This window comes from Macaca mulatta, chromosome X, assembly GCF_049350105.2.
Source record: "Macaca mulatta isolate MMU2019108-1 chromosome X, T2T-MMU8v2.0, whole genome shotgun sequence".
Lineage (NCBI taxonomy): Eukaryota > Metazoa > Chordata > Mammalia > Primates > Cercopithecidae > Macaca > Macaca mulatta.
In genome coordinates, this window is record NC_133426.1 from 48,437,135 (window position 1) to 48,449,008 (window position 11,874).

Genomic DNA, 11,874 nt, shown 5'->3' on the forward strand with positions numbered 1-11,874 from the left:
CACATGTACCCTAGAACTTAAAATATAATGAAAAAATTGTTCTATAAAAATATTTTTAAAGATTATAAAGTACATATTCATGAGATGTTAATATATAACAATTCCAAACTACTTTCCAGATTTTTACTAAAAATTAAGATTACGTCCGGGTGCAGTGGCTGAAGCCTGTAATCCCAGCACTTTGGGAGGCTGAGGCGGGTGGATCACGAGGTCAGGAGTTCGCGACCAGCTTGGCCAACGTGGTGAAATCCCGTCTGTACTAAAAGTAAAAAAATTAGCCAGGCGTGGTGGCCCGTGCCTGTAATCCCAGCTACTCAGGAGCCTGAGGCAGGAGAATCATTGGAACCCAGGAGGTGGAGGTTACAGTGAGCTGAGATTACACCAATGCACTCCAGCCTGGGCAACACAGCAAGACTCTGTCTCAAAAAAAAAGAAAAGAAAAGAAATTAAGGTTACTAAAAATTAAAGGTTCTTAGTATATGTAATTCTGTATACAAAATGTACAAAAAATAATTTTTATATGGCAAAATTTTGTGTGATCTGAGTGACAAATACATTTTTATCCTAAAATAAAATGATTGGTTGCCTTATATTAAAAATAGTCTAGGCCGGGAGTGATGGCTCAGGCCTGTAATCTCAGCACTTTGGGGGGCAGAGGTGGGCAGATCATGATGTCAAGAGATTGAGACCATCCTGACCAACATGATGAAAATCTGACTCTACTAAAAATACCAAAATTAGCTGGGTGTGGTGGCTAACGCCTGTAGTCCCAACTATTTGGGAGGCTGAGGCAGGAGAATTGCTTGAACCCAGGAGGTGGAGGTTGCAGTGAGCTGAGATCGCGCCACTGCACTCCAGCCTGACAACAGAATGAGACTACGTCTCAAAAAAAAAAAAAAAAAAAAAAAAAAAAAAAAAACGTCTATGGCTCTACCACCTGAATTTGCCAAACCTTGTCCTGATTTCAGAAGTTAAACAGGGTCGGGGTTGGTTAGTTCTTGGATTGGAGTCCAATATAAAAATGAAAAACTATAGGACTAAGACTAGGGGTAAAAAAAAATGATGGAATGTCTAGGCAAGTTGCTAAGGGTTTATGAAGGATGAGCCTTGGGAAGGGAGTCTTATATGTGATCAGATTGGTTGGGATTGAAAAGAAATTATCAGTTTTTCTAAAAATCGAACATTAGTGTCAAGGGTGCACTGAAAGCAGGACGAGTCTGCTCCTCTAGGATTGACATAGGTTTTCTCAACATGTTGATCTGCTTTTCTTCATCTTTTAAATAATCAATCTGAAAAAATGGGGATTTTGTGTTTTAAAATAGTTTCTTAACTGCATTTATTAGGTTTTGGTTTTGGTTTTGGTTTTCTGAGACAGAGTCTCACTCTGTCGCCCAGGCTGGAGTGCAGTGGTGCGATCCAGCCAGTGCAGTGAGCAAGGTTGCTCACTGCAAACTCCACCTCCCAGGTTCAAGTGATTCTTGTGCCTCAGCCTCCCGAGTAGTGGGGATTACTGGTGCCCACCACCACACCCTGCTAATTTTTGTCTTTTTAGTAGAGACGGGGTTTCAACATGTTGGCCAGGCTGGTCTCAAACTCCTGACCTCAAGTGATCTGCCTGCCTTGGCATTCCAAAGTGCTGGGATTACAGGCATGAGCCACCACACCCAGCTATAATTAGCAATAGTATAATAAATTTAGTTTGTACAATGGTTTTGAACCAAGATCCCAAGCCTAGAGGCCACCAGCTAAACAAATGGAAAGACTATGGAGGAAGTGAATGAGGCCTCCTGTAGTCTTTGAGTAGCATTTTAGGAGTGGGTTGAATGAAAGCAGAGTGCCAACTCTATAAAAGGGACCACTAGGTGATCACTAGGTGACGTAAAGGATTTGGGGATCAGGTTCTGTCAAGTGAAAAATGTAGACATTCAGGGGGTAAGGGTTTCATTATGATATGAAGACTTATTCTGACATCTTGGGAAAAGCTGTCTACAGTGTGGAAACATCATCTTCTCACCCTGATTTGTCGTTCAAATGTCTCTGGTTACGGCATTGGACAGTTTCGTGAACTTTTTGTGTGGTCCATACATCAGGCACAAGACTTGTTCCTTAAAATGTATGCAGTTTTATTTCATAGGACTTGTAAATCAAAAATAAAATCCTAAGCCGTCTGCCCCCAACCATCTGAATGCACTTCCTCCTTAGTCAGGGCTCTTTTAAAATTTAACCTGAGAGACGGTTTCAGGCCATGACAGGAAGTGGGGGTCAGACATGCCTTATTTTACCTCTCTGGCATCAACATCAACACAGACTTGAAGTCTGATAAGAAACATGTTACGGCCGGGCGCGGTGGCTCACGCCTGTAATCCCAGCACTTTGGGGGCCGAGGAGGGTGCATCACGAGGTCAGGAGATCGACACCATCCTAACACAGTGAAGCCCTGCCTCTACTAAAAATACAAAAAATTAGCCGGGCGTGGTGGCTGGCGCCTGTAGTCCCAGCTATTCGGGAGGCTGAGGCAGAAGAATGGCGTGAACCTGAGAGGCGGAGGATGCAGTGAGCGGAGATTTCGCCACTGCAACATAGCAAGACTCCGACTCAAAACAAAACAAAACGAAAAGAAACATGTTACAACCAATTCTCTCTGAAGTGTAGTAGCTGAAGGCTTCCTCTGCAAATAAGAACTTTAAAAAAACTAAGAACGACTCACTTCACATAATCAACTTTTACAATGATTGTAAATCGAGTCCTGCTTAGCAATGCATAAAAATTCTCCTTTGTAATCCATTCATTATACTGCTGTTGACTTTATTGCTTATGCTTTCAGACAGACACTATCCTTTGACCAAACTTGAGTCAGGCTCCTCTGAGTCCTGTTTCTGACTAGGTCCCAACCTCAGACTCTGTCCTTCATCCAGGGACTCTGCCCATTTAGCCTGTTTCAGCAAAAATCGTGTCAAGTCCGTTTAGCCAGAATCCCCCTGCCCCTGAGGTTTCCTCCAAGTAATTTCCCATCTTCTGACACCCCGCTCCTACTCCCTGACTACAAATCCCCACTTGTCCTTGGTGGAGTTGAAGTCGATCCTAATATCACTCTCCCACTGCAAGACCCCATTGCAGTGGTCCCTGTACCTAGCACAGTAGTCCCCGCTCTGAGTAAAATCGTCCTTACGATCTTTTTTTTATTTTCAGAGACAAAGTCTCACTCTGTCACTCAGGCTGGAGTGCAGTAACCCAATCCTAGCTCACCAATCCTAGCTCACTGCAGCCTCAAACTCCAGATCCCAAGCAATCTTCCTGCCCCAGCCTCCCCAGTAGCTGGGACTACAGGTACGCACCACCAAATCCAGCTTTTTTTTTTTTTTTTTTTTTTGACGGATTCTTGCTCTTGTCGCCCAGGCTGGAGTACAGTGGCGTGATATTGGCTCACTGCAACCCCTGCCTCCCGGGTTCAAGCGATTCTTCTGCCCCAGCCTCCTGAGTGGCTGGGATTACAGGCATGTGGCACCACACCCAGCTAATGTTTGTACTTTTGGTAGAGATGGGGTTTCGCCATGTTGGCCAGGCTGGTCTCAAACTCCTGACCTCAGGTGATCCACTAGCCTCCGCCTACCAAAGGGCCAGGATTACAGGCATGAGCCACCACGCCGGGCCAATTTTTGTATTTTTTGCAGAGACAGGGTCTCGCCATGTTGCCCAGGCTGGTCTTGAACTCCTGGTCTCAACCAGTCCTCTTGCCTTGGGCTCCCAAAGTGCTGGGATTACAGGCATAAGCCACTGCATCTGGCCCTTCCTTACAGTCTTTAATAGGTGTAATAAATACTTGTTTGTTTTAACGTTTCCCTGTCTTCAATTTCCTGAAGTCTTATGTGCCTGACGTTGTCTTTCCTCCATCCGATATAAAAATTCCTTTCTTTTGCAGTGGCTTACGCCTGTAATCCCAGCACTTTGAGAGACTGAGGTGGGCAGATCACCTGAGGTCAGGAGTTTGAGACCAGCTTGGCCAACATGGTGAAACCCCATCTCTACTAAGTAAAATACAAAAATTAGCCGGGTGTGGTGGTATGTGCCTGTAGCCCCAGGTACTCGGGAGGCTGAGGCAGGACAATCTCTTGAACCCAGGAGGCGGAGGTTGCATTGAGTCCAGATCATGCCACTGCACTCTAGCCTAAGTGACAAAGCAAGATTCTGTCTCAAAAAAAAAATCCTTTTCTTTCAACACTTTGGAGTTATTACACCATTGCATCCTTACCTCCAGTGTGGTGTTTGAGAGATCCCATGTCAGTTTAATTATTTTTCCTGTGTAAGTAACCTGCTATTATTTCTCTCTGATAATTTTTAAAATATTTTTTGCCTTTCACAGTTGTACATTTCACTGTTCCCGTGTGTGTGTGTGTGTGTGTGTGTGCACTATAATACCTTTAAATCTTAAGTCATTTTTCTAAATCTGAGAACTTCTCATTCATTACTCATTTAAGTATACTCTCCTTTTTAATGACTATATTCTCTTCTTATAAGGCTACTATTAGATGTGTTTTGACATTTGTTCTTCAATCCTCACTATTAATTAACTTTACTATCATTTACTTCATCTCTACCATTACCATTTACTTTTATGAATTTCTTAGATGCATTTCCTCAGCTCAGTCATTGCTTTTTCAACTATATCCATTTTAATATCCAACCTATTCCACTGCATTATTTATTTGGGCACTTAATGTTTCATATCCAAGCTATACAACAGGTTATTTATTTATTTATTTATTTATTTATGTAAGATGGAGTCTTGCTTTTTCGCCCAGGCTGGAGTGCAGTGGCACGATCTTGGCTCAATGAACTTGTGCCTCCCGAGTCCAAGCAATTCTTCTGCCTCAGCCTCTTGAGTTGCTGGGACCACAGGCGTGTGACAGTATGCCCGGCTAATTTTGGTATTTTTAGTAGAGACAGGGTTTCACCATGTTGGCAGGCTGGTCTCGAACTCCTGACGTCAAGTAAGCCGCCCGCCTCAGCCTCCCAAAGTGCTGGGATTACAGGCGTTAACCACCTCGCCTGAGCTTTTTTAAAATTTATTTTTAGACGGAGTTTCACTCTTGTTGCTCAGGCTGGAGTACAATGGTGTGTTCTCAGCTCACTGCAACCACTGTCTCCCAGGTTTAAGTGATTCTCCTACCCCAGCCTCCTGAGTAGCTGGGGTTGCAGGTGTGCACCACCACACTCACCTAATTTTGTATTTTTAGTAGAGATGGGGTTTGCCATGTTGGCCAGGCTGGTCTTAAACTGCTGACTTCAAGTGATCCTCCCGCCTTGGCCTTCCAAACTGCTGGATTACAGGTGTGAGCCACCACGCCCGACCTATCCGATAGTTTTTCTATATAACTCTTTGTTATTGGGAAGATGTGTAAGTCCAGACATTCCACGTGAGTTTCAGGGTTTCTGGATTGATAGGACTTAGAGTAGAGAGCCTCTAGAGCTGAGCTGAGACAATTCTTCTTTTCAATTTCTAGCCTATGAGCCCCTACAGAAGCTTACAGGATTTCTGCCTTACAATGTGAAGGGAGTCTACGGGTGAATGATATTGGTTGTAACTGCCTAGCTCAGAGGGCAGAGGGAGAGGTAGGAAAGGAATGCTCAGTTACTGGCCAGCTTTGATGAGTCTGCACTTTTTCTAGGAGCTTTCCAAGCCCCCATTCCTTAATGTTATCACGCCACTTTGGGCTAGCACTGGGCCAGCCCTGCCAAGTGTCTGCTCTATATGTTCGCAGAACAGGTAATAAGCCTTCCAGAAAACAAGGAGAATAAAGAATGCAACTTAGAAAGTTCCACCTGGGCTGATCCTCCATCTGTGGCCTCTGACCTTTTCCCACTCTAAGCTATCTCATCCTTCAGTGGGGCCAAACATCAAGGGTTTTGTTACTGGGAACTGTTCTGAACTCCAACCACTTCCCACCTCTTCTGTGGCATCTGCAGGGTTGGGTTTGGGAAGGAAGCCAGCAGCTATTGCTGGTTCACCATCTTCTTCTGGAACCAGATATGCTTGTACATTTTGAAAGTAATGTGAAGTCATTACTGACAACAACTAAAATATATATACCACTTAACCACATGACAGGCACTATTCTAAGTTTTTTACATGTATTTCCCCATTTAATCATAGCAATCAAATGAGTTAGATAATGTGGTTATCCCCAGTTCACTCTTGAGTAGCCTGAGACACAGAAAGGTTATATGACTTACACAAGGTCACACAGCTTACTAAGTCGAGAAGCCAGAAACTGAACCCAAGCTGTCTGGTTCCAGAGTCTGTACTCTAAAATACTAGCGTTAACTGGGCACAGTGACTCACTCTTGTAATCCCACCCCTTTGGGAGGCAGAGGTGGGAGGATTGCTTGAAGACAAGAGTTCAAGATCAGCCTGGGCAACATAGCAAGAAAAAGAAAATACCTACCAAAAAAAGAAAATTTAATTAGCCAGGCTTGGTGGTGCATGCCTGTAGTCCCAGCTACATGGAAGGCTGAGACAGGGGGATCACTTGAGCTGAGGAGGCTGGGGCTACAGTGAGCCATGATTGTGCTATGGAACTGTAGCCTGGGCAACAGAGTGAGGCTCTGTCTAAAATAAAACCAAATGAAATGCTAGTGCTTTTAACCATTCTATCATTCATTAGCATCTGTATCCATTCCTTGAACACCAAAAGAACTTCTCTTTTCTTTCCTGTCCCTCCTCCCATCTTCCATGTTTATAATACCAGGAATTTTTAGTTAAGACTATAATTTTTTATGTTTACAATCTGAAGTTTACACTTTTCAATACATTTTACTATTTTTCTCCTCACCATTGCTTATTGAAACCACCTCCTTCCTCTTAAATTTAGTTTTCTCTTCTCATAGGACTGTACACCAATAATTATTTCTGAAGGGTATATGTCTCATTAATTTTCTAAAATTTTTTTTTTACCTCATTCTGGATTAACCTGGTATATAGATATCCAGGTACATCTTTTTTTGTTTGTTTTTGTTTTGTTTTGTTTTGTTGGAGACAGTGTCTGGCTCTGTCACCCAGGCTGGAATGCAATGGCACAATCTCAGCTCACAGCAATCTCCATCTCCTGGACTCAAGCTATTCTCTTGCCTCAGTCTCCCAAGTAGCTGGGACTACAGGCACATGGCAACACACCTGGCTAATTGTTGTATTTTTTGTAGAGATAGGTTTCGCCTTGTTTGTTAGGCTGGTCTCAAACTCCGGAGCTCAAGCAATCCTCCCATCTCAGCCTCCCAAATGCTGGGACTATATGCATGAGCCACTGCGCCTGGCCCAAAGTTATTTTTAATCAGCTCCTTGAGAAACTTCTCCATTAAATTCTCTCTTCTCTCTTTCTCTCTGGGACCTTTCAGGATTTTATCTTTATCTTAGAAATTTTATTCCTAGGGGGTGTGTGTGTGCATGCGCACAGGTGTGTGTGCACATGCGTTAATCAGACTCAGAGCTAGGTGGCTCTTTTCAGTTTGAAGATTCATGTCTTTGCTCAGTTCAGAAAATTCTAGAACATTATTTTTTCAAGTACTGCCTTCTCTCTAGTCTTTACAGTCTTCTTTTCTTTTTTTTTTTTTTTTTTTTTCTTTCACTTTTGTGACGTAGTTTTGCTCTGTCACCCAGGGTGGAGTGCAGTGGCAAGACCTCAGCTCACTGCAACCTCCGCTTCTCGGGTTCAACTGATTCTCCTGCCTCAGCCTCCCAAGTAGCTGGGATTTCAGGCGCCCACAATCACACCAGGCTAATTTTTGTATTTTCAGTAGAGACAGGGTTTTGCCATGTTTGACAGGCTGGTCTCGAACTCCTTACTTCAGGTGATCTGCCTGCCTTGGCCTCCCAAAGAGCTGGGATTACAGGTGTGAGCCATTGCGCCCGGCCCAGTCTTTCTATTCTGTATGTCTGGAACTTCTATTGGATGAACCGTGAAACTTCTGGGATCTATTCTCCATTTCCTTTATTATTTTACTTTCATACTTTCTATTTCGTAATCCTTTTCTACTATACAGTGAAGTAGTGCGGTGCCTGAACATATTTTTTCATTGGGCTGTTCCAGTTTCTCTTACTGATATGCAAAAGCTTTTTTGTATATTAGAGATGATTACTTTTACTGCTGATGCTTCACCATTTTCTCCAAAATTTGCCTGTTTAAACAGTTGTTTATGGTGTCTTTTGACCTAGATGATACTTTAATTTTTACATCTTTAAGTATGTCAGATGCATTGTTCATAGCTTTGGTGTAATGTCAGGAAGTGCCTATGCCAACTCAAGATGTCTTACACTGTAATATTTTCCTAAATTTTCATCTAATTCTTTATGACTTCACGTTTTCACATTTAAGTCTCTGAATTTTTGGCATTTATTGTTTTATGTGGTTCAAAGTAAGGATTTAATCTTTTTTTTTTTCAAATGCATAGACACTTGTCAAGCAATCATTTATTATACAACCCATCTTTAGGCCACTGTTTGGAAATGCATGCTGAAGTTTGTACATAAATCAGTCTGTTTCTTGACTTTCTATTTTTTTCACTGATTAATCTGTTTCTATATGTGTTCATTTTTTATTGCTGCTGTAACAAATTGCCAATAGCTAAGACAACGCTGGGCACGGTGGCTCATGCCTGTAATCCCAGCACTTTGGGAGGCTGAGACGGGCGGATCGCTCGAAGTCAGGAGTTCAAGACTAGCTTTGCCAACATGGCGAAACCCCGTCTCTACTAAAAATACAAAAATCAGCCGGGTGTGGTGGCATGCACCTGTAATCCCAGCTATTTGGGAAGCTGAGACAGGAGAATTGCTTGAACACGGAGGTGAAGGTTGCAGTGAGCCGAGATCACCCCACTGAGCTCCAGCTTGGGTGACACAAGTGAGACTCCATCTCAAAAAATATTTATATAGCTAAGACCATTTTTGAAAAAGAAGAATAAGGTGGGAGGAATGGCTGTACCATATTTCAATACTTCTTATATAGCCACAGGAATTAAGACTGTGTAGTATTGGGAGAAGAATAGACACATAGATCACTGGAACAAAATAGAGAACCTAGAAAGAGCCCCACGCTGATTTTTCACAAAGAGACAAAAAGAAGGAAGGATCATCTGCTTAACAAATGGTGCTGGAGCAGTTGCATAGCCATAGGCCAAAAAAAAAAAAAAAAAAGACCTAGTCTTCATAACTTTATACAAAAAAGTAACTCAAGTGGATCATATATTTAAATCTGAAATAGAAAACTAAAAAAAAACTTTTACAAGAAAACATAGGAGAAACGTCTGAGATCTAGGGCATAGTGAACAGTTCAAAAAGCATAAACCATAAGGGAAAAAAGTAAATTAGATTTCATCCAATTTAAAACTTTTGCTCTGCAAGAAACCCTGTTAAAAGGATGAAAAAACAACATATGGACTGGGAGAAAATGTTTGCAAACCACATATTCAAGAAAGGACTCACATCCAGAATATATAATGGATACGTATAGTACTCTCAAAACTCAACGGTAGGCCGGGTGTATCCCAGCACTTTGAAAGGTCGAGATGGATGGAAGGCAGATCCCTTGAGGCCAGGAGTTTGAGACCAGCCTGGGCAACATGGCAAAAAACCATCTCTACTAAAAATACAAAAATTAGACAGGCATAATGATGCACGCCTGTAATCCCAGCTACACAGGAGGCTGAAGCACGAGAATCGCTTGAATCTGGAAGGCAGAGGTTGAAATGAGCCAAGATCATGCCACTGCACTCCAACCTGGGTAACAGAGCAAGACTCTGCCTAAAAATAATAATAATAATAATAATAATAATAATAATAACTCAATGGTAAAAAAAACAAATAATATGATTAGAAAATTATGAAAAGATATTAACATACATTTCACTGAAGAGGAAATAAGCAAATAAGCACATGAAAAGATATTCCACACTCATTCGCTTCATTAGATGCAAATTAAGACCACAATGAGGTATCACGACACACTTTATTACAATAGCTAAAACAAAAGACATAGTGGCAACACCAAATGGTGACAAGGATGCAGAGAAACTGGACATCTAGTAAAATGCTTCTGGGAAGGTAAAATCTTACAGCCACTCTGGAAAGCAGTTTGGCAGTTTCTTATAAAACTAAACATGCAATGACCATACAATTCAACAATTACACTTCAGAGAAGTTAAAACGTATGCCCATCCAGAAACTTGTACATAATTGTTCATAGCAGTTTTACTTGTAATAGTCAAAAGCTGGATATAATCAATATGTCCTACAATAAGCGAATGGTTGAACTGTGGTACTTCCATACCATGGAATACTACTCAATAATAAAAATGAACAACTGGCCGGGCGCAGTGGCTCATGCATGCAATCCCAGCACTTTGGGAGGCTGAGGCGGGCGGATCGCGAGGTCAAGAGATCGAGTCCATCCTGGCTAACACAGTGAAACCCCATCTCTACTAAAAATACAAAAAATTAGCCGGGGGTGGTGGCGGGCGCCTGTAGTCCCAGCTACTCGGAAGGCTGAGGCAGGAGAATGGTGTGAACCTGGGAGGCAGAACTTGCAGTGAGCAGAGATGGCGCCACTGCACTCCAGCCTGGGCGACAGAGGGAGACTCCGTCTAAAAAAAAAAAAATTACCCGGCCGTGATGGCGCGCGCCTGTAGTCACAGCTACTCAGGAGGCTGAGGCAGTAAAATTGCTTGAACCAGCAGAATCGTTTGAACCTGGGAGGCAGAGGTTGCAGTGAACCGATATCACGCCACTGCACTCCAGCCTGGGCAACAGACTGAGACTCCGTCCCGACAACAAAAACAACAACAATGAACTATTGATACAAAAATATTAATATCTTGGATGAATCATCATGGAATTATGCTGAGTGAAATAAGCCCCTAAAACATTACATACTGTAAGATTTCATTTGTACAGCATCATAGAAAAGACAAAATTATAGAAATGAAAAACAGATTAGTAGTTGCCAGGGGTTAGGGATGGTGGATGGGAGGAGAGTGGGTATTAGTAAAAATGAGTAGCACAGGGGATAGCATTGTGGTGATGGAAATGTTCTGTAACTTTTTTTTTTTCCAGAGAGGGATTTTCACTCTGTCACCTAGGCTGGAGTGCAGTGACACGATCTCAGCTCACTGCAACCTCTGCCTCCCAGGTTCAAACGATTCTGCTGTCTCAGGCTCCCATGTAGCTGGGATTACAGGTGCGTGCCACCATGCCTGGTAAGTTTTGTATTTTTAGTAGAGATGGGGTTTCTCCATGTTAGCCAGGGTGGTCTCAAACTCCTGACCTCAATGATCCACCCACCTCAGCCTCCCAAAGTGCTGGGATTACAGGCATGAGCCACCGCACCTGGCCGTGTTCTGTATTTTTTTTTTTTCTGAAATATAAGCTTTATTTAAAATTTAAAGAAATACTAAAAATAAACGTTTTTCGGCCTGGCGCGATGGCTCATGCCTGTAATCCCAGCACTTTGGGAGGCCGAGGCGGGTGGATCACGAGGTCAGGAGATCGAGACCACGGTGAAACTCCGTCTCTACTAAAAATACAAAAAATTAGCCAGGTGCGGTGGCAGGCGTCTGTAGTCCCAACTACTTGGGAGGCTGAGGCAGGAGAATGGCATGAACCCCAGAGGTGGAGCCTGCAGTGAGCCGAGATCGCGCCACTGCACTCCAGCCTGGGTGACAAAGAAGACTCGGTCTCAAAAATAAAAAATAAAAGAATAAAAAATAAATACACATTTTTCTACAAATTTTAATCAAGCACTCAAAGCAATTCAGGAATGTTAAACACTAATTCTTAATTGAAAATGATGACATCCATAGAATACATCCTGGTGTTAGCCAACATCAGGT